Source organism: Mustelus asterias, chromosome 17, assembly GCF_964213995.1.
Source record: "Mustelus asterias chromosome 17, sMusAst1.hap1.1, whole genome shotgun sequence".
NCBI classification, from domain to species: Eukaryota; Metazoa; Chordata; class Chondrichthyes; order Carcharhiniformes; family Triakidae; genus Mustelus; species Mustelus asterias.
In genome coordinates, this window is record NC_135817.1 from 19,780,003 (window position 1) to 19,801,774 (window position 21,772).

Sequence of the window (21,772 nt, forward strand, 5' to 3'; positions counted from 1 at the left end):
CTAAGCCCCACCCACTGGACATTTTATCCACATTCCTATATAACAAATAGGCTTCCACAAGGAGAAATGCTGGGTGTTAAAGGCAATGCATCGTCTCAATAGTGTCTCTGACCATAAATGTGTAACAATGATAGCTTTGATTTTTAATGGTGATGACCCATTTACTGTTGTCAATTTATACATCAAATATTGTAGCAAGTCAGAATATTATCTTTTCACATCTCTTCAAGTTTTCGATGAGACTGAAAAATTAGATGAAACTCGAAGAGTGGGATTTTACGACCTCGCTCAGGCGAGACCGGAAATTCCCACCCGAGGTCAACGAAGGTTGTTGGACTCTCGCCCGCGCTGATTCCATGATAGAGGTGGTAGAGTTTCGGCCCAAAGGTCTCAAACTGTGTTTCTACTGTATATAGGCTTACAGAACAAAATCAATCTACAACAGGCACAATCTTTGGCTCTCCACAATGGAAATAAGGATAATGAATTTGAGAAAGCAAAAAAGACAGTAGCATTATTCAGGGATTGAGTCAAGCTGTACTGCTGGATAATTAATGTACAAGTCACACCACACCCAAATGTTCAACATGGCCACTGTGTCAGAATTGAAAAAGTCTCATTCCCTAGTGACATAATATATTTTAAATACCATTATTCTGAAGAACTAGTTTTCTTAGTGACATAATTGTCATGCAAAATTGCTGGCAAATCTTGCCGTTTTGGTTACAAATATAAATCATGTGGAAATGTGTTGCTGTGTCCCCACTGGCTGATATCACTGTCATGTCATTCAGCCCATCCTTTTCATTCTATCGCCATAGCCTTGCAATTCTTCCCTTCAAGTACATTCAATCCCCTTTTAAAAGTTTGTTTCATTCATTCTTTATAGTAAAGATAAAGCAATCTTTGTCTGAAGATCACCAGCAATGAGTTTCAGGTCACCCCTCATGCTATTATAGATCATACTGGGCAGAAGTGTAATAAGTATCTGTGAAGGCATATTGTCAAGGCAACTCTAGAACACACTACTGAACTGAAATCACTGCACTGCTTTAATAGAAGCAGAAAAATAGAAGCAGGAGTAGGCCATTTGCTCCGAGAGCCTATTCTGCCATTCATTTTGATCAATGCAGATCATCAAATCATAGAATCCTACAGTGCAGAAGGAGGTCATTCGGCCCATCGAGTCTGCACCAACCACAATCCCATGCATTTACCCTAGCTAGTCCCCCTGACACTAAGGGACAATTAACCCACAAATCTTTGGACTGTGGGAGGAAACCAGAGCACCTGGAGGAAACCCACACAGACACGAGGAGAATGTGCAACTCCACACAGACAACCTGGGAATTGAACCCGGGTCCCTGATGCTGTGCGGCAGCAAGGCTAACCCCGATCCCTTTAGCCCCAAGAGCTATATCTAATTTCTTCTCAAAAATCACACAACGTTTTGGCCTCAACTACTTTCTGTGGTAGTGAATTCCACAGATTCATACTCCCTAATTGTCAACCTGCCCCCAGCCCTCTAACAAACCCGGTGCTTTTAAGTTATGACTAGAGAACACTGTAGATAAGAGAAGGGAACACGCAGTTATATCAATATACAATGACTAATAAAGAGAACGAGGAAGGGATATAAGAAAAAGAAAGAGCAAGGTGAATATAAGGGTAAAGAAAAAGATAAGTTGTAAGACTAATTAACCATGACCAAAACACAATATATTTCCTGGTATCAGATTGAACAGTAGCCTGAAGTTTCAGTGAGCAACACTATCAACCCAGATCACAAGTGTCAAACCAATCACCTTTAAAATAAATAAAATCCCCATACCAAACTCAGTTACAACAATCCGAGCTTGTCATATTCAACATTTGTTTAAAAAGTGTTTGAAAATGTTTACATCCATTTTCAACACCATGGCATGGGTTTCCATACAAGCAATGCATGCATTTGTCACCACCCCAAGAAAGGCAAAGCCCAATGAAGAACACACTGCCGAAAAGTATCTATCCTTTAAATAGATTAGGCGGCTGGACAGAGGTTTATTCACTTAGGGACTGACTCTGGTGGCGACTGGCGCTGCGGGTTGCTTACAGTAAACAGTCATGCTTACCCACCCAATGTAAAGCAGTCCTCGAAATGGACACCAGATGAGCTGTGCCTTAACTCTGAGAAGCCGTATACACAGGAGGTGTCTTACACGACACAGCCTTACACATACTGACCGAAAACATCACACAGGACATGGACTGATTGGTATCTCTCTCTCTCTTACCCATCAAACTACGCCGTTCAGTGGACTGTGACAGAGCAGGGCGTGAGGCGATAGGCGCTTTAACTCGCGTCTCCCATTAAAGAGAAAGGCGGCTCGCGCACAGCTGGGGCCAATCAAACCTCCTCGCAGCGCCTTTCCATCGAAGGTTTTCTTCTCTTCCTCCTTCAACCGCACGAAAACCTCTCAGTCCACCTTCCCCTGCATGATAGTCACAGCTCCATCCACAGCAGGCAAGAGGAGATTCACCTTCCCTATATTATTTTAATGGCAACTTGGCTTGAAGTTCTGTGAAGTTAGCAAACTAAACAAAACCCAGTCAACACTGTTCCCCCACACACACACCCACCACTCTTTTCTCAGTTGGACTGTTATTTCCAGCAAGTTTCCTTATTAGGAATAGTACTCCGGAGGACGGCTGAGGAGGCATCGAGTAACATCTCTCTCCAAGCAACAGGGCAGGATATTCACTGAGGTGATGTTACTCTCTTTCCTTTAAAGGTACGCGCAAAATAAGACATTTCTCTCTCTCCATATCCCAAGGCTTTCGGAGGGCTGCAGTGTTAGTCCATGGAAGACAAACTGATATTAGTCGAGTTGTCTACCGAAGTGTATGGGGGAGGAATGCTGACAACAGGAAGAACACTTATTTCGCCCTTAGTAAGGACGAAAAAAACTGATGCAAATTGTGAGACGCTGCCAGGTTTCATCCTGCCAAAATAAAAGCCTCCAAAAGTTGGAACGTAATTATCCAAAAGTTGCCTGCAGTGTTACTGATTTTCAGCCCAATGTTCCTCTCCTCCTCGCGTGTTCCCCCCCCCCGCGACCCCCCGAGCCCTCCCGACCCCCCCACCCCCCCCCGACCCCGCCACCTCCCCCGACCCCCCCACCCCCCCCCGACCCCCCCACCCCCCCCCCGACCCCCCCACCCCCCCCCCGACCCCCCCACCCCCCCGCCCGACTCCCCCCCCGACCCCCCCACCCCCCCCCCCCCACCCCCCCCCCGACCCCCCCACCCCCCCCCCGACCCCCCCACCCCCCCCCCGACCCCCCCACCCCCCCCCGACCCCCCCACCCCCCCCCGACCCCCCCACCCCCCCCCCCACCCCCCCCCCCCCACCCCCCCCCCCGACCCCCCCCCCCCCACCCCCCCCGACCCCCCCACCCCCCCCCCCGACCCCCCCACCCCCCCCGAGCCCTCCCCCCCCCCCCCCCCCAGCCCTCCCCCCCCCCCCAGCCCTCCCCCCCCCCCCAGCCCTCCCCCCCCCCCCCCAGCCCTCCCCCCCCCCCCCCCAGCCCTCCCCCCCCCCCCCCCCCCCCAGCCCTCCCCCCCCCCCCCCCCAGCCCTCCCCCCCCCCCCCCCAGCCCTCCCCCCCCCCCCCAGCCCTCCCCCCCCCCCCAGCCCTTCCCCCCGAGCCCCCCCCCGAGCCCTCCCCCCGAGCCCTCCTCCCGAGCCCCCCCCCCCCCCGAGCCCCCCCCCCCCCCGAGCCCCCCCCCCGAGCCCTCCCCCCCCCCCGAGCCCCCCCCCCCCCCGAGCCCCCACCCCCGAGCCCTCCCCCCCCCCCCGAGCCCTCCCCCCCCCCCCCCGAGCCCTCCCCCCCCCCCCCCGAGCCCTCCCCCCCCCCCCCGAGCCCTCCCCCCCCCCCCGAGCCCGCCCTCCCCCCCCCCCCGAGCCCGCCCTCCCCCCCCCCCCCGAGCCCGCCCTCCCCCCCCCCCCCCCGAGCCCGCCCTCCCCCCCCCCCCGAGCCCGCCCTCCCCCCCCCCCCGAGCCCGCCCTCCCCCCCCCCCCGAGCCCGCCCTCCCCCCCCCCGAGCCCGCCCTCCCCCCCCCCCGAGCCCTCCCCCCCCCCCGAGCCCTCCCCCCCCCCCCCCCGAGCCCTCCCCCCCCCCCGAGCCCGCCCTCCCCCCCCCCGAGCCCGCCCTCCCCCCCCCCCCCCGAGCCCGCCCTCCCCCCCCCCCCCCGAGCCCGCCCTCCCCCCCCCCCCCCCGAGCCCGCCCTCCCCCCCCCCCCCCCGAGCCCGCCCTCCCCCCCCCCCCCCGAGCCCGCCCTCCCCCCCCCCCCCCGAGCCCGCCCTCCCCCCCCCCCCCCCGAGCCCGCCCTCCCCCCCCCCCGAGCCCGCCCTCCCCCCCCCCCCGAGCCCGCCCTCCCCCCCCCCCCGAGCCCGCCCGAGCCCGCCCTCCCCCCCCCCCCGAGCCCGCCCTCCCCCCCCCCCCCCCGAGCCCGCCCTCCCCCCCCCCCCCCCGAGCCCGCCCTCCCCCCCCCCCCCCCGAGCCCGCCCTCCCCCCCCCCCCCCCCGAGCCCGCCCTCCCCCCCCGAGCCCGCCCTCCCCCCCCGAGCCCGCCCTCCCCCCCCGAGCCCGCCCTCCCCCCCGAGCCCGCCCTCCCCCCCCCCCCCCGAGCCCGCCCTCCCCCCGCCCCCCCGAGCCCGCCCTCCCCCCCCCCCCCCCGAGCCCGCCCTCCCCCCCCCCCCCCCCGAGCCCGCCCTCCCCCCCCCCCCCCCCCGAGCCCGCCCTCCCCCCCCCCCCCCCCCGAGCCCGCCCTCCCCCCCCCCCCCCCCCCCGAGCCCGCCCTCCCCCCCCCCCCCCGAGCCCGCCCTCCCCCCCCCCCCCCGAGCCCGCCCTCCCCCCCCCCCCCCCCGAGCCCGCCCTCCCCCCCCCCCCCCCCGAGCCCGCCCTCCCCCCCCCCCCCCCCCGAGCCCGCCCTCCCCCTCCCCCCCCGAGCCCGCCCTCCCCCTCCCCCCCCGAGCCCGCCCTCCCCCCCCCCCCCCGAGCCCGCCCTCCCCCCCCCCCCCCGAGCCCGCCCTCCCCCCCCCCCCCCGAGCCCGCCCTCCCCCCCCCCCCCCGAGCCCGCCCTCCCCCCCCCCCCCCCGAGCCCGCCCTCCCCCTCCCCCCCCCGAGCCCGCCCTCCCCCTCCCCCCCCCGAGCCCGCCCTCCCCCCCCCCCCCGAGCCCGCCCTCCCCCCCCCCCCCCGAGCCCGCCCTCCCCCCCCCCCCCGAGCCCGCCCTCCCCCCCCCCCCCGAGCCCGCCCTCCCCCCCCCCCCCCGAGCCCGCCCTCCCCCCCCCCCCCCGAGCCCGCCCTCCCCCCCCCCCCCGAGCCCGCCCTCCCCCCCCGAGCCCGCCCTCCCCCCCCGAGCCCGCCCTCCCCCCCCGAGCCCGCCCTACCCCCCCGAGCCCGCCCTCCCCCCCCCCCCCGAGCCCGCCCTCCCCCCCCCCCCGAGCCCGCCCTCCCCCCCCCCCCCGAGCCCGCCCTCCCCCCCCCCCCCGAGCCCGCCCTCCCCCCCCCCCCGAGCCCGCCCTCCCCCCCCCCCGAGCCCGCCCTCCCCCCCCCCCCGAGCCCGCCCTCCCCCCCCCCCCCGAGCCCGCCCTCCCCCCCCCCCCCCGAGCCCGCCCTCCCCCCCCCCCCCGAGCCCGCCCTCCCCCCCCCCCCCCGAGCCCGCCCTCCCCCCCCCCCCGAGCCCGCCCTCCCCCCCCCCCCGAGCCCGCCCTCCCCCCCCCCCCGAGCCCGCCCTCCCCCCGAGCCCGCCCTCCCCCCCCGAGCCCGCCCTCCCCCCCCCCCGAGCCCGCCCTCCCCCCCCCCCGAGCCCGCCCTCCCCCCCCCCGAGCCCGCCCTCCCCCCCCCCGAGCCCGCCCTCCCCCCCCCCCCGAGCCCGCCAGCCCGCCCTCCCCCCCCCCCGAGCCCCGCCCTCCCCCCCCCCCCCCGAGCCCGCCCTCCCCCCCCCCCCCCGAGCCCGCCCTCCCCCCCCCCCCGAGCCCGCCCTCCCCCCCCCCCGAGCCCCCTCCCCCCCCCCCGAGCCCGCCCTCCCCCCCCCCCGAGCCCGCCCTCCCCCCCCCCCGAGCCCGCCCTCCCCCCCCCCCCCGAGCCCGCCCTCCCCCCCCGAGCCCGCCCTCCCCCCCCCCCGAGCCCGCCCCTCCCCCCCCCCCCCCCGAGCCCGCCCTCCCCCCCCCGAGCCCGCCCTCCCCCCCCCGAGCCCGCCCTCCCCCCCCGAGCCCGCCTCCCCCCCCGAGCCGCCCTCCCCCCCCCGAGCCCGCCCTCCCCCCCCCCCGAGCCCGCCTCCCCCCCCCCCGAGCCCGCCCTCCCCCCCGAGCCCGCCCTCCCCCCCCCCGAGCCCGCCCTCCCCCCCCCCCCGAGCCCGCCCTCCCCCCCCCCCGAGCCCGCCCTCCCCCCCCCCCGAGCCCGCCCTCCCCCCCCCCCCCCGAGCCCGCCCTCCCCCCCCCCCCCCCCCGAGCCCGCCCTCCCCCCCCCCCCCCCCGAGCCCCTCCCCGCCCTCCCCCCCCCCCCCCGAGCCCGCCCTCCCCCCCCCCCCCCGAGCCCGCCCTCCCCCCCCCCCCCGAGCCCGCCCTCCCCCCCCCCCGAGCCCGCCCTCCCCCCCCCCCCCCGAGCCCGCCCTCCCCCCCCCCCCCCGAGCCCGCCCTCCCCCCCCCCCCCGAGCCCCGCCCTCCCCCCCCCCCGAGCCCGCCCTCCCCCCCCCCCCCGAGCCCGCCCTCCCCCCCCCCCCCGAGCCCGCCCTCCCCCCCCCCCCCGACCCCGAGCCCGCCCTCCCCCCCCCCCCCCGAGCCCGCCCTCCCCCCCCCCCCGAGCCCGCCCTCCCCCCCCCCCGAGCCCGCCCTCCCCCCCCCGAGCCCGCCCTCCCCCCCCCCCCCGAGCCCGCCCTCCCCCCCCCCCCGAGCCCGCCCTCCCCCCCCCCCCCCGAGCCCGCCCTCCCCCCCCCCCGAGCCCGCCCTCCCCCCCGCCCCCCCCCGAGCCCGCCCTCCCCCCCCCGAGCCCGCCCTCCCCCCCCCCCGAGCCGCCCTCCCCCCCCCCCCCCCCGAGCCCGCCCTCCCCCCCCCCCCGAGCCCGCCCTCCCCCCCCCCCCGGCCCGCCCTCCCCCCCCCCCCCCCGAGCCCGCCCTCCCCCCCCCCCCCAAGCCCTCCCCCCCCCCCCCAAGCCCTCCCCCCCCCCCCCAAGACCTTCCCCCCCCCCCCCAAGCCCTCCCCCCCACGACCTCCCCCCACCGACCCCCCAAGCCCTCCCCCCCACCGACCCCCCAAGCCCTCCCCCACCGACCCCCCAAGCCCTCCCCCCCCACCGACCCCCCAAGCCCTCCCCCCCCACCGACCCCCCAAGCCCTCCCCCCCCACCGACCCCCCAAGCCCTTCCCCCCCCACCGACCCCCCAAGCCCTCCCCCCCCCACCGACCCCCCAAGCCCTCCCCCTCACCGACTACCCAAGCCCTCCCCCCCACCGAGCACCCAAGCCCTCCCCCCCCCCCACCGACCTCCCCCCAAGCCCCTCCCCACCGACCTCCCCCAAGCCTCCCCCCCCCAAGCCCGCCCCACCCCCGACCCCCCAAGCCCGACCCCCCAAGTCCGCCCCCCCCCCCCCCGCCCCCCCTGCAAGCCCCCCGCCCCCCTGCAAGCCCCCCCGCCCCCCTGCAAGCCCCCCGCCCCCCCTGCAAGCCCCCCCGCCCCCCTGCAAGCCCCCGCCCCCCTGCAAGCCCCCCCGCCCCCCTGCAAGCCCCCCCGCCCCCCTGCAAGCCCCCCCGCCCCCCCTGCAAGCCCCCCCCGCCCCCCCTGCAAGCCCCCCCCACGCCTCCCAACCCCCCCACGCCTCCCAACCCCCCCACGCCTCCCCCAACCCCCCCCACGCCTCCCCAACCCCCCCACGCCTCCCCAACCCCCCCCCACGCCTCCCCAACCCCCCCACGCCTCCCCAACCCCCCCACGCCTCCCCAACCCCCCCCACGCCTCCCCAACCCCCCCACGCCTCCCCAACCCCCCCCACGCCTCCCCAACCCCCCCCCACGCCTCCCCAACCCCCCCCCACGCCTCCCCAACCCCCCCCACGCCTCCCCAACCCCCCCCACGCCTCCCCAACCCCCCCCCCACGCCTCCCCAACCCCCCCCACGCCTCCCCAACCCTCCCCCCACGCCTCCCCAACCCTCCCCCACGCCTCCCCAACCCCTCCCCCCACGCCTCCCAACCCTCCCACCCACGCCTCCCCAACCCTCCCCCCACGCCTCCCCAACCCTCCCCCCACGCCTCCCCAACCCTCCCCCCACGCCTCCCCAACCCTCCCCACGCCTCCCCAACCCCCCCCACGCCTCCCCAACCCCCCCACGCCTCCCCAACCCCCCACGCCTCCCCAACCCCCCCACGCTCCCCAACCCCCCCACGCCTCCCCAACCCCCCCACACCTCCCCCGCCCCCCCCAACCCCCCCCCGCCCAACCCCCCCCCGCCCACCCCCCCAACCGCCCAACCGCCCCCCCCCCCCCCAACCGCCCCCGCCCACCAGATATGAATAACAATGAGGCTATCAGCATTCAGTGTTGTTAAAGATTACATTGGTAAGAAACTAGGCATACAGTTGAATGGGGAAACCAAGAGGTTGTTGTCAGAAGCTGCATCCCACCAAGAGACACAGCATCGAAACACATGAAAAGAGCTGAATTTCAGAGGTGAGGTGAGGTGCGAGTGACTGCCCTTGACATCAAGGCCATATTTGACCAAGTATGGCATCAAGGAGCCCTAGCGAAACTGGAATCAATGGGTATCAGGGGGCACTGGTTGGAGTCATGCCTGGTACGTAGGAAGATGGTTGTGGAGGGTCAGTCATCTCAGCTCCAGAACATCTCTGCAGGAGTCCCTTAGGGTAGTGTCCTAGGCCCAACAATCTTCAGCTGCTTCATCAATGATTTTCCTTCCGTCATAAGGTCAGAAGTGGGGATGTTCACCGATGATTGCACAATGTCCAGCACCATTCGCGACTCCTCAGATACTGAGGCAGTCCATGTTCAAATGCAACATGATCTGGACGATATCCAGGCTTGGGCTGACAAGTGGCAAGTAACATTTGCGCCACACAAATGCCAGGCAATGACCATCACCAATAAGAAACATTCTAACCACCACCCCTTGATATTCAATGGTGTAACCATCACTGAATCCCCCACTGTCAACACCCTTGGGGTTACCATTGACCAGAAACTCAACTGGACTCACCACATAAACACAGTGGCTACAAGAGCAGGCCCTACCACCACATATTTACCTGCTAATCCCTCTAACCTACGCATCTCAGGACTCTAAGAGGCAATTTTTAACCTGGCCAATCAACCTAACCCGCACATCTTTGGACAGTGGGAGGAAACCGGAGCACCCGGAGGAAACCCACGCAGACACGAGGAGAATGTGCAGACTCCACACAGACCGTGACCCAAGCCAGGAATCGAACCCAGGTCCCTGGAGCTGTGAAGCAGCAGTGCTAACCACTGTGGTACCGTGCCACCCTTAAATGAAGGTATGGCAAAGAGATTGAAGAAGGAAATGCCAGAGCTTAAGGTCAAGGCAAGGTCAAAACTGAAGGCACAGCTGCAAATAGGGAGGGTGAAGACACTAGGGGACCCACAACAGGCCAGAATTGGAGGAATATAAACATCCTGGAGGGTTGTAAGGCTGGCACAAGTTAGAGATGGGGAGCGTTGAGGCCATTGAAGGGACTTGAATGTCAGGATAAAAAATTTAAATTTGAAGCATTGCTGAGCCAGGAGCCAAATAAAATCACTAAATGAAGATAACATGAACTGTTTCCTGGGAATCTTGTCCTCTCATCTGCTTGTTCTATGGGGAAAAAAATCTCCAGTCTTCCCTATTAATTTTAAACTTATGTCCTCTAGTTCTGTGTTCATGGTCCAAGTTAAATAGTTCATTTACATCTAAATTGTTTTCCCTTAACAGTTTTAATCATGCAGCCTCCCAGTTTGCATTCATCAATTTAGTCTTCTGCGGCTCTCTTCACAATTCAGACTGTTAAATCCAAGAATCATTCTTTTCTCTCTCTGTCTCTCAACTTTGTCTGTTTTCAGAAGGTGGGATGAACAGTGTATGTAATATTCCAAACATGGTCGTTCGAGTGATTTTTATGAATATCCTGTTTTAGTTATAAATCAAGTATCGAAAAATGGATCCCAATTTCACATTGATTTGATACTTTTACCGAAGAATAAAATTGCATATCCAAATAATTTTCCTCCTTTGCTGATTAGTGCCAATTCAATGTGTACTATAGTTCTTAAGTTACTGAACCCATGACCAAGAATTCTGGACCATTGATCCATGAAATGAGAGATCAAATTCCACAAGGGCATTTTGAGAATTCAGTTTTGTTTTAAAAAAATTGGAAGATTATTTTTTTGAAAAATGAATTCACTAATATCCTTTAATGGAGGAAACCTCCAGTCCGACGAAGAGTCTTAACTGCCCTGCAAAATGTAGCTTAGCAAGCTAATCAATTGCATAAAAACCCCTTACCAGCAGGTTAAGAAGGTATCACAATATTTTGGACCAACTATAAATGGGCAATAATGGGCTTTTTTCAGTGACTCCCACATTCTAATAATCTTTTAATATATAATGCATAGCTTGCATTTCTTGTTCCAATTTGCATAGATCAACCCAATTTCTTTGGTTAGTGACTGAGTTTGTGCTGCCTGGTTTGGAGGGTAGGTCTTATGAGGAAAGGTTGTGGGAGCTAGGGCTTTTCTCTTTAGAGCAGAGGAGGTTGGGAGGTGACTTAATAGAGGTTTATAAGATGATGAGGGGGATAGATAGAGTGGACATTCAGAGACTATTTCCTCGGGTGGATGTAACTGTTACTAGGGGGCATAACTATAAGGTTCGTGGTGGGAGATATAGGAGGGATGCACGAGGTAGGTTCTTTACTCAGAGAGTGGTTGGGGTGTGGAATGGACTGCCTGCTGTGATAGTGGAGTCAGACACTTTAGGGACTTTCAAGCGGTTATTGGATAGGCACATGGAGCACACTAGAATGATAGGGAGTGGGATAGCTTGATCTTGGTTTCGGAAAAGGTTCGGCACAGCATCGTGGGCCGAAGGGCCTGTACTGTGCTATACTGTTCTATGTTAACAGTTTTGAACGTTATTAGCATTATTTGTGGACCACTTGACATGGGGCCCAATTTTACCATCAAGTTGCACCCATTTTCGGGCACGAAAACTTGGTAACGTTGGGCGTAAGGTGAGTAGCACGATCCATGCCCACCTCCATGCTGGTTCCCCCTTTATCAAGGCCCAGAAATGGCCACGATCGTGACCACGCCTGAGTCACTTGAATGCATTTGCATGCAATTAAATTGACTTAATGGGCTGCACGCCCAACTTTACCAACATGCCCCCTTTTACCACCGCGTTCACCCATCCAGAATCAGTGCGAAACAGACATGCTCCATAGAAGTCCAATTCGGGCGCTCCAGTTAGTGAGGAGGTAGGTGCCTAGCATCCGACGGCTCTCTGCCTGAGACCAGTGGAGGGGAAGGGGGTCTGTTGCCACTCTGCCTGAGATCGGTGGGAGGGAAGGGGGGGTCCGCTGCCACTCTACCTGAGATCGGTGGGGGGAAGGGGCCCATGATTGGTCTGGGTGGAGGGATAAGGGGGTCAGGGATGGTGTGGGGATGGGGCAATGTCTGTGGGTGCCAGAGGGAGGCATTATCTGGCCCAGGAGGGATGTCCACATCAGGAGGGATGTGACAGGGAAGCATCATTCTATCATTTTTTTCTGCGTATGTGCAGTTGGAGGCGCCGATCGGAGCTGCAGGGTTTTGGGCGCATTAAGCCCCATCCACAGGCTTCTGCAGCACGATTCGGACTCACTGATAGTTTTGCAGGCAGAGCGTGTATGGGGGCACCTCAGAATGGGTCTGAAAGTTGGACCTGAAACACTCCCAGTTTCAAGGCTGCCCAGCACTTAGAATCAAAATGTTAAAATAGGGCTCGTGATTAGAATAATCTTGACATTTAAGCTATTCTATAAAAAGTACCCCTTATTATTGTACAATGTTTAACAGGGTTTTGTAAGTCCAAGCTGTTTGATTTATTAACATTGTGATTCTTATTGCTGACAGTTTTCAATTCAACTTGTTAAGTCTCCATTAATTCTGTTACTCCCTAATCATTTTAAAAGGCTTGTATGAATCATTTTATTAAGATTCATCTGTAAATCTGATCCTGGAATATGGATGCTACTTCAGAAGAAAATCCCTGTAAACCTGTGAGAAATGATTGTGGTTCCTGAATCCATACTAAGAAAATTCCTAATGGCTTCCATGCTGTTCAAGTCAACATTATTGAATCACATTCTTAAATTGGTATTGGACTAACTGGTCAATCATTTCTCAATCAGGAACTGCCTCTTACTGAATATCAGGATGATATTTTCTTCTTCACTTTTAGACTTATCTCTAAATCAATCATAATTGGAAAGTGTTAATTGTATCACAATAAATCTGACCAGGTCCTCACAGAAACATAATCTTGCAACCAAAGAAGAAACAAGCAGGTAAGAAGCTTGATTGGACAGTTATACTGGCTGAAGACACAGACAAGATCCAATGCCAATTATGACATATTGGAATTTAATACTATTATAAACGTGCTACAGTTGGAGAGGTTCTGAGGGCATAAATTCAGAGAAATGGACACTCATTACCAACCTTGGGTGACCCAAAAGATGTGCAGTTAATTCTTTTTAGTGATGTTTTCCATGCCAATCTTCTGGATGGATATTCAAGAACAGTTGGATTTATCATATTCTTTGTGAGTGAAAATGGAAATTGATGTCCCTTGGCCTGGGAAACCAAGAAAGTAAAATGGGTGTTTAAAAGTACCCTAGCTGCAGAAACAATGGCACTAGCAAAAGTGATAAATATGCGATTGTTTTTGCCTAACATTCTGAAGGAATCCTATACAAAGGTTATTCTGAGAAATATTTGCCCATTGAAGATGTGGTGGTTAACTGTTCTCTTTGGGACAATGTTCATTTGACAGAGTGTCACTGAAAAAAGTTGAGGATTCAACTTTATACTAACAATACCTTGTTAGTATAAAGTTTAAAGTTTATTTACTGGTGTCACAAGTAGGCTTACATTAACACTGCAATTAAGTTACTGTGAAAATCCCCTAGTCACCACACTCCAGCACCTGTTCAGGTACACTGAGGGAGAATTTAGGGTGGCCAATGCACCTAATCAGCACATCTTTCAGACTGTGGCAGGAAACTGGAGCACCCGGATGAAACCCATGCAAACATGCAGACTCCGCAGAGACAGTGACCCAAGCCAGGAATCAAACCTGGTCCTTTGGCACTACCCTGGCACATGTGCCCAACTGGCACTACCAGGGTGCCCAGTGGCCACTGCCATGATGTCAGGTGGGCACTGCCCGATGGGACCACCTGGCCATGCCTCCGACCACCTGGGCACTTCAGGAGCCTCTGATCCCTCTGGAGTGGCCATTGTGCCAGGTCTCCGCTGCTGGAGACATTCTTACACTGCGCCCAAAAATTGGAGAATTCCTTGCCCTGGGGGTTCAGGTTATGCATATTAAATACTACTTTAAATATGCTAATCAGCCTCGTGCCCTTTCTGGGCATGGTCCGGTTTGCACCATTAGAAAAGGGCCGGGAGAATCGCAAACTCTTTGATGCCAGGTGCAAAACTGATTTTTAGGCCCACAGGCTATCCTCTGGGATTGGTGCATCCTGCGCCAGGAATGGTGAGGACAGAAAATCACCCCCAATGTGTTTTATTACTTTTTTCTTGGCATGTTCCCTTTGGGTGAAGAAGGAAACAATCACCTGTAGATGGGGAACCATCCTAAGATCACCTGTAATTCACTACAGAAACTTAACCTTTTTGCAAGACTGTTTATTTCCAATTCTGAAATATCGTCATCTCAGTCCCTGCCTTCCCTGATCTGCTGCTGAAACACAAGCTCGTAAATTGATTTTTTTAAATTTCTTCATGGGCATTGCTGGCTGGGCCAACATTTATTGCCCAACCCTGAGGGCATTTAAGAGTCAACCACTTTGCTGTGGAGATACATGTAATGATGTGGAGATGCCGGCGTTGGACTGGGGTAAACACAATAAGAGTTTTAACAACACCAGGTTAAAGTCCAACAGGTTTATTTGGTAGCAAATGCCATTCGCTTTCGGAGCGCTGCTCCTTCGTCAGATGGAGTGGAAATCTGCTCTCAAACAGGGCACAGTCCTGTCTGGAGACAATACACATCTCTTTAACCTGTGCTTAATGCTCCCTCCACTCACATTGTCTGTATCTTTAAGACCTGGTTGGCTGTAGAGATTCGCATTCTAATCAGTATTCTGTAACTTGATTTTGTGTCTCTGTGCCCTGTTTGAGAGCAGATTTCCACTCCATCTGACAAAGGAGCAGCGCTCCGAAAGCTAATGGCATTTGCTACCAAATAAACCTGTTGGACTTTAACCTGGTGTTGTTAAAACTCTTACTGAGTTACATGTAAGCCAGGCCAAATAAGGACGACAAATTTCCTTCCCGATAGGACATTAGTGAACCAAATGGATTTTTACAACAATGGGTTAATGGTCAACATTAGACTTCAATTCTTGAAATCAAATTTCACCATTGTCATGGTGGGATTCAAATCTGGGTCCCCAGAGCATTACTCTGGGGCAAGCGACGACACCATTATACCACTGCCTCCCCTTAATGCCAATATTCTCCTCAGCCTTCCATCTCCATCTTCTGTAACTTCAGCTCATCCAAAATCTCTACTTCCCAAATCCTTTTCGGCATCAACTCTTGTTCACAAATTCACCCGTGACCTACATTTGTTCCCAGCCCAGCAATGCCTCAAATTTAACTTCACATTCTTATGTTCAAATCATTCCATAGCCTCAAACCTCCTTTTAACCTCTATAACCTCCTCTAAGTCCTGCAGCCTTCCCACAGACTCCACACTCATCAAATTCTTGCCTCATCTACATCTCCGATTGCCTTCTCCACCATTAGCAGCTGTGCCTTTGGTTATCTAAACTCCCAAGGTTTGGAATTCCCTTACTAATTGTCTTCATCTTTCCCTCTTTCTTTTCAAGACACTTCTTGAAAGCTACCTCTTTAAGCAAGCTTTTGATTCACTTATCCTAACACTTCCTCATTTAGGTTGGTGTCAGATTTTGTTTTGTGATTACTCTCCTGTAAAGTGCCCTGGGAATCTTTAAACATTAATGGTATTATAATCATGTAAGTTGTTATTCTCAAATAGCAATTCAGTCAATACATGTGAATTATTGTTTTCTGCACTTGAATATGGTGTTGCAAAGGCAGCTTATCTGCCCTGTCTTGTAGCCCAGCACAACTCATTTTAAGGGATTTGTTTATTTTCAGTAACAATCAAGACAAGACCCATCTGTTTTACATACACATTGAGGTGACTTCTAATCTCTCTCATTTGCAGCTCTGAATTATGTAACCCATAGGAACTAGGAAAGAAGTGTGGGTCATAGCACCATAACTTTGCAAAACCTGTATTTCAAGTTCATGATCCCTCATTAAATGCGGAAAGCTTCTAAACTAATCTCACAAGGAACATCAAGGTTCTCTCACGTAATCTGCTGTTCAATGGTTATATTCTAAATCTATTTTATCCAAGATACTTCTAAGTCAAACCAGAAGCATTTAAAACAAAAATAACAAGGCTCAATGGATTAAATTGCTCGGGAAGAGAGACTTAGAGCCCTTGTTTACCATTTTGATTCTAAGTGCTGGGAAGACTTGAAACTGGGAGTGTTTCAGATCTGACTTTTAGACAAGTTCTCAGGTGCCTCCATACGCAATCTGCCTGCAAAAATATCAGCAATTCCGAATCATGCTGCACAAGGCTGTGGGCGGGGCTCAACGCACCAAAATCCTGCAGCTCCAATCGGCGCCTCCAACTGTGCATGCGCAACAAAAAAAATGACAGAATGCGGCTCCTCTGCCACATTGCTCCCGGGCTGGATAATGCCCCCCCCCCCTCGGCCCCCACAGACATTGCCCCACCCCGTAATATTACTGACCCCCTTATCCCCCACCCCCTCCGCCACACAGACCAATCGCGGGCCCCTCCCCTCCTTTCCCCTCACTGATCTCAGGCAGAGTGGCAGTGGATCCCCCCCTCTCCCCCTCACTGATCTCAGGAAGAGTGGCAGCAGACACCCCCTCACCCTCTCCCACCGATCTCAAGCAGAGAGCCGTCGGACGCTCAGCACTTACCTCCTCACTAACTGGAGCGCCCGAATCAGACTGTTGCGAAGCTTGTAATAGCTCCATCCTCGGGTGGATGGAGCTATTACAAGGGGGCATAACTATAGGGTTCGTGGTGGGAGATACAGGACGGATATCAGAGGTAGGTTCTTTACGCAGAGAGTGGTTGGGGTGTGGAATGGACTGCCTGCAGTGATAGTGGAGTCAGACACTTTAGAAACATTTAAGCGGTTATTGGATAGGCACATGGAGCACACCAGGATGATAGGGAGTGGGATAGCTTGATCTTGGTTTCAGATAAAGCTCGGCACAACATCGTGGGCCGAAGGGCCTGTTCTGTGCTGTACTGTTCTATGTTCTATGTTCTATGTCTGTTTCGCGTTGATTCTGGATGAGCGAACGCGGTGGTAAAGGGGTAAGTGCCGGTAAGGTTGGGCGTGCAGCCCATTAAGTCAATTTAAATGCATGCAAATGCATTTAAATGGCCGTCGTGCCCGTTTCGGGCGTGGTCCCAATCACGACCATTTTCGGGCTTTGGTAAAGGGGGAACTGACACAGAGTTGGGCACGGATCATGCTACTCGCTTTACGCCTGACTTTACCAAATTTGCGCGCCTGAAAATGGGCGCAACTTGATGGTAAAATCAGGCTCTTAGAGGCAGAGAAAGTTCTAGGTTTGATCCACAGTCTTCCCCAAGTTAACTTATCCAAGGAGAGCAGTTGTGGGATTCTACAATTGGCCTCCACTTCTCTGGTCTGGAGAAAAAAATCTGATATGTTTTGATTACCATCTGTTCTTAATAAGTCAGCTCTAAGTGGTGTGTACATTTGTGGAACATTGCACACATTCAAGTATGATGATTATCTCTCAAGGACATAACAAAACAGCACTGACTTTACAATCCTGAAGTATCGGATTTAGTTTCCAACAAATAGAGATGGTAAGGATCTTCCCTTACACATGGGTGGCAAAGTAAATTTGGGCTCGCCTAAATTGGGTGCCTGTGCACATAAAACAGAAATTTCAGGTGTTCAAGATTTTTAAGACACAGAAACCACCTTCAGCATCTCATTCAGAGCACAAATTGTTTCTCCCACTTCATTTCTCCTTCTCCTTTCTCTTCATGCTGACAGCACCTCATTTATTTCCACTACTGTTACATCCAACATAAAGTCCTCCGTTTCTGCAACCAACACCCCCTGCTGGCCAATCAAATTAGTTGGCAGTTCTTTGAGGTAAGACTTCCACCAGAATGAGGGTTGGAAGGTAATGTCTCTTGCCAATTAATGCTCCCTGGAGCTTCCAAATAAATATCTTATGAGCAAAATTTAATCATAGAAATTCTCAGAACAGAAGGAAGCCATTCGGCCAATCATTACTGTGTCAGCGCTTTGGAAAGGATTAGCCAATCTTTTCTGTTCTATTATTCTTTCCCCATAGCCCTTAAAATGTTTATTTTTCAAGTAACCTTCAACATATAGGCTGGAATTCTCTGGTCTCACATGACCCGTTACTGCTGCCAGCGAGAACGGAGAATTTGGCGCTCAGCCAAGTCTCCATTTACTGCCAGGGGACTGAAGAATCCCAGCTGTGGTCGAGGTCGGAGAATCCGGACCATAGTTTTATCAAAAGCTCCTAATCAAAATCTTTCCCCAATCATAGTGACATTGATAATGATCTGCAGAAAGCAATTAATCATTGGTCTTTAAGTGGAAGATAATTAATTAAAAATGTATAACTTATTGATTAAATAGTTACATTTATAATTGTTAGGTGCTAGAGAAATGTTCCATGTACTAAAACTAAATTGACTGTAACTTTTCACATGTAATACATCTTTGAAATATTGTTCTCAGAAGGTAAACATTATCAGCAAAGGACTGGTGCCCATCTCCCAATAACTTGACCTACCTGCTATTTAATGATCTAGTAAGAAGTCTCACAACACCAGGTTTATTAGGTAGCAAAAGCCACTAGCTTTCAGAGCGCTGCTCCTTCATCCGGTAAGTGGGAGTTCTGTTCACAAACAGGGCATATAAAGACACAAACTCAATTTACAAAATAATGGTTGGAATGTGAGTCTTTACAGGTAATCAAATCTTAAAGGTACAAACAATGTGAGTGGAGAGAGGGTTAAGCACAGGTTAAAGAGATGTGTATTGAGTCCAGCCAGGACAGTTAGTGAGATTTTGCAAGCCCAGGCAAGTCGTGGGGGTTACAGATAGTGTGACATGAACCCAAGATCCCGGTTGAGGCTGTCCTCATGTGTGCAGAACTTGGCTATCAGTCTCTGCTCAGCGACTCTGCGTTGTCATGTGTCGTGAAGACCGCCTTGGAGAACGCTTACCCAAAGATCAGAGGCCGAATGCCCGTGACCGCTGAAGTGTTTCCCAACAGGAAGAGAACACTCTTGCCTGGTGATTGTCGAGCGATGTTAATTCATCCGTTGTCTTGGCGTCTGCATAGTCTCCCCAATTACCATGCCTCGGGACATCCTTTCCTGCAGCGTATCAAGTGGACAATGTTGGCTGAGTTGCAAGTGTATGTACCGTGTACCTGGCGGATGGTGTTCTCACGTGAGATGATGGCATCCGTGTCGATGATCCTTGCAGAGGTTGCTGTGGCAGGGTTGTGTGGTGTCGTGGTCACTGTTCTCCTGAAGGTTGGGTAGTTTGCTGCGGACAATGGTCTGTTTGAGGTTGTGCGGTTGTTTCGCACACATGAGGACGGCCTTAACCGGGACCTTGGGTTCATGTCACACTATCTGTAACCCCCACGACTTGCCTGGGCTTGCAAAATCTCACTAACTGTCCTGGCTGGACTCAATACACATCTCTTTAACCTGTGCTTAACCCTCTCTCCACTCACATTGTCTGTACCTTTGAGACTTGATTACCTGTAAAGACTCACACTCCAACCATTATTTTGTAAATTGAGTTTGTGTCTTTATATGCCTTGTTTGTGAACAGAACTCCCACTTACCTGATGAAGGAGCAGCGCTCCGAAAGCTAGTGGCTTTTGCTACCTAATAAACCTGTTGGACTTTAACCTGGTGTTGTGAGACTTCTTACTGTGTTTACCCCAGTCCAACGCCGGCATCTCCACATCATTTAATGATCTGCCAGGGTTCACTCAATAAACCAGATACCAAGGATAAGCAGTGACCCCCAACTAATAACATCATTTATTAACATTAACATTACTGAAGAAGAAATATTTGCATTTATATAGTGCATTTTAAAACCTTGGGACATCTTGAAGCAATTTGCAATTAATGAAGTACCTTTGAACTGAAGTCACCGTTTTAATGTCGAAAATGTGGTATCCAAATTTTGCACAGCAAAGCATATTACTAGCACAGCAAGGTTCCACCAACAGCTATGACCAGGTAATCTGTTTCATTGATATTGGTTGGAGTTGAAATATTGTCCAGGACACTAGTGGAACTACCCTACTCTTCACAGATAGTTTCACTAGATCTTATCTGTGCACCTTAAAGGCCAGACAGTGCTTTGGTTTAACTCATCTGAAATACAGTACTTCCGACAATGCACCACTCCCTCGGTATACTACACTGAAGTGACAGTCTAGAATGTGTGCTTAAGTCTCTGAAATGTGGAAGCAACGGCCTTCTGAAAGCAGTAGTGTGACCACAGAGCCACTGCTGACAGTCTGAAGCCAAAATCTAATGGTGACAACAGTATGTAATCTTCAGCTACAGCAAAAATCTTATTAAATGGCAAGTTTGGGGGAAAGGCCGAACTCCACCAGGATCAGTTCTTATCGCTTAAGCCAAGTAAATGCTCTAAAAAAGCAAAAGGATAAAAGAGAGGGTTTTATTTAATGCTATTCCCTTAGCATTGGAATAATTATTCCAATGTTACTTGGCCTTCAGTGATTTCATAGATAATATTTGTATGTTCCCATTAAATTGAGCACTTGTGATCACCTAAATTGAATTAGAAATGTGCTCTTTCTCTCTCTGAGCTAAAACAAAGTGAGGTGGGGTGAGAGCTGATTATGGCTAACATCCATAATCAGCTCACTCCACATTCCAGTCCTTCCTCCTCTATCAAAACACACTTGACAGTTTTCTCAAAACTTTCAGTACAATCAGTAACACACAATGCTGCCACTGTGCAAAATGATAAGCATATTACTAGCTCTCTGGTCAGACTGGTGTTATGTCTGGTATTTTTAATATTCTGAAATATTCAGAACTCCATAGCTCCTGGTAAAACGTTATGGCTCTGTTTAAAACTTTCCCGGAACAAACCTGCAGTTCAACATCATCTGCTTAGCAGTTTACAGTTAAGTTTCATCTACCTAACAGAAATAAGAATTCACTCATGCAACTTCAAAGAGAGTTTAATAATATCCATGATAAAGGCCATTGCTACTGAAAGAGCTTCACCACTGTAGTACTTACCCTGCATGCAGTGATACCACATCCTCATTTTCCAGTTATTTGTTAACTTTCGAAGTCAATGGATGGAAATTTACCAGGAATCGGAGTGGGCGAGGGGCGGACAATGGAAAGGTCCGTTGACCTCAAGCAGAATTTTATGATTTTGGAATGAACGAGGCCATAAGAAGCCAGTCAGAATTGGACCAAACGTCCAGGGAAAATGAATCATTTTGTTTTCTTGTTCAGAACTAAATGGTGCAAAGAGGGATGCTCTGACATTACCAAAAAAAAGCCTATGATAAGCCAAAGATGTGGGGTTAGGTGGATTCGCCATGCTAAATTGCCCCTTAGCGTCAGGGAGACTAGCTTGGGTAAATGCATGGGGATATGGGGATTGGGCCTGGATGGGATTGTGGTCAGTGCAGACTCAATGGGCCAAATGGCCTCCTTCTGCACTGTAGGATGTTATGATTCTATGATAAATAAAGAGTTTCACAAGCAGATGATTTTGTATCTAGCTCTCAGATGAAAGTAAGCTGTTCTCAACCTCCTATATTCATTTTATTAGTTTGTAACCAATAGCTGCGCCCTTTTGGAATTGCTAATGTGACATGAATTGCCTTTTAAAACCCAATTATTTCAATCTACGTGTTTTCAGGCAAAATTCAGCCTTTGAAGCTCCCGAGCCCCTCCACCCCTCTGCTCCAGCTCTTTTGTTAAAATCGTAATGAATTATTAATCTGTGTGCTCAGTTGGAAATCATGGTTAGTCTTGCAGTGAAAATTTCCACTTGTGTTTAAGCACCCAGATATAATGATTCAGATTGGGAGAGGGTGTGGGGAAGGCAGTGTGTATGTAGATTGTGTGACCATTTCAGTGAGTTTCTTGTGTGGTGCTCTAATGACCTTGGCTGTCTAAACCAAGGAAAAAGCAAGATTTCCCCTATGGCTCCTCAAATAAAGTACCCACCACTTTGATGACTGATCAGGCCTTTATTTGTCATAACTGTAGAATAAGAAGTTAATTCTATCTGTGA

At 54.6% G+C, this 21,772-nt stretch overlaps 1 protein-coding gene across 2 annotated transcripts in view; it reads right to left on the minus strand.

The window, feature by feature from the left end:
* LOC144506361 (rho GTPase-activating protein 6-like) overlaps positions 1-21,772 on the minus strand; it is a 725,901-nt gene that overhangs the window by 230,917 nt on the left and 473,212 nt on the right. Inside the window, exon 1 of one of the 2 annotated variants that reach the window (XM_078232373.1) lies at positions 2,277-3,101. The exons of the other annotated variant lie outside the window; for it this stretch is intronic. The gene's annotated coding sequence lies outside the window, so the exon portion shown is untranslated. Of the gene's footprint in view, positions 1-2,276; positions 3,102-21,772 lie in introns of those variants that run through there. 2 annotated transcript variants of the gene reach the window in all.